The following is a 1,859-nucleotide window of genomic DNA, read 5'->3' as shown; positions in this document are numbered from 1 at the left end:
AAAAGTCTGTAGTCTGAACAGGTCCCAGGCCAACATGAGGGGCATAATCTCAGAGATCCGAGGAAGGACAATGGGCTGTGGCCAGTCTCGGTGTTGAACTCAGTGAGGTTGTTAGGGGGCTTGGCTCAAGCAGAGAGGGAAAGAGGCTGAAAATGAGCTGTCAGTTACTGCTGCCATAGACGCTTTTGTTTCCAGGACGCTTGAGCAGTCCAGGCCATTGCTCCCTTGCGTGTGGAGGACGGTGGACTTCAGCATTCGGAAAGCACCCTGGTTCTTCAGAAAGTCAGCAACCGGGGGATGTTTCCTGCGAAAGCTCTGTTTAAACATCGTCTGGCAGCATAAGCCACAGAATGTGGTTCCAAGAAGCCTTTAAGTATTTTAGAAAAATAATAACAGCGCTGTTTTGTGTGACCCTAATACTAGCTTCTCTCTTGAGAAGATAACTGAGGTTGAAGTTGTGGTTTACAGACACCCCCTTAGGGCCCTATGCAGTGAATTTTTAGTCAGGAATGCTGATCAAATGGAGAGCCTGGTTTATCATGTTAAAAAGGGAATTGCAGCACCCAGGAAACAGAGGGTTACGCTGGTAGACAACCCGATAGTGGCTGAAGCATGTGCCAGCTCCTTGATTGCATCCTAGGGACTAGGGCACAGAGCAGGCCAGAATGAGGGCAGGCTCTCAACTCCAAGGCCTGTGCTCCAAATACTTGGTTCCTCCAAAGGGGCCTCAGGTACCAAAGATTCCAAAACCTCCTTATATTAGCCAGTCTAGTCTTGACAGAAACGAGTTACAGTTGAGGAATAGTCTGCAGATGGGCCTATGGCTGTTCTCTTGACTGCAGGTTGATGTGGGAAGAGCTAGTCCTCTGTGGGCAGTATTGCCCCTGGGAAGGTAGACCTGGGCTGTGTGAGAAAGGTAGCTCAGGGGTAGGGAGCAAGCCAGGAGAAGCAGGCCAGTAAGCAGTATTCCTTTTGGCTTTCCAATTCCAGTTCTTGCTCTGGCTTCCCTCATGACGGGCTGTACACTACAAGAGGAAATAAATTCTTTCCTCATTCCTCAAATACTGGTATTAGCTAGAGACCATGTGATCAAACACAGAAGCCCATGGCCAGGGTGTTGGGTGGGCATTTTACATTCAAACCCTAACAATCCCCAAGTGGGCATGATTTTGTATATGGATAGTCCTCTGGTTGGCTGTTAAGGAAATGCCTACCTTTTCCCAACTCTGAGTCTCTTGGCTCAAGAAATATGGAGGTCTTGTGGCAAACACACGGACACAGGATTTCACTTCATGAAAGAAAACCAGAAGGGTTGTTGTTTATGTCAGATGAGCTCTTGACTTCAAGGCCAGTGCAACTGTGGCCAAGACCTGACTGAGTTCTAAGCGCTCAACCCTCAAAATTCAGCCCAGTTTCTTCATTTTTCCTATACAAAGAATTCCCTGACCTTAGACACAATGATATTCATTTTTCTGTGGCTGGTCTCATGCCCACTTATTTATGGTTTTGTTATAGTCTTTAGCACTTTGTCTTATGATAGTTTTTCTTATCTGCAAGCCTGCCACTGTAGACTGATCTCACCAAGGACCAGGAATGGATCTTAGTTATCTTCATACTTTCACTGCCCAGTACATAAGAGAAATCAGTGTGTGAGTGTGTGTGCATGTGTGTGTGTGTGTGTAGAGAGACCCCGCCTTTTGGGGCGGGACAGCCTCGGGCGAATGTTTTTACTAATGAATTGGAACGCGAGACTGGAAGCCCTTCCTGTTTCCGGTTTTACGGTGGATCGGTGGATCGCTGAACTCCGGGTGTGTGAGTGTGCTTTTATATTAAAATTGTCTTCTTGTACCCACTGGCCT

The sequence above is a fragment of the Microtus ochrogaster genome, chromosome 21 (genome assembly GCF_000317375.1).
Source record: "Microtus ochrogaster isolate Prairie Vole_2 chromosome 21, MicOch1.0, whole genome shotgun sequence".
In the NCBI taxonomy this organism is placed as follows: Eukaryota; Metazoa; Chordata; class Mammalia; order Rodentia; family Cricetidae; genus Microtus; species Microtus ochrogaster.
Note: the sequence above shows the minus strand (reverse complement) of the source record.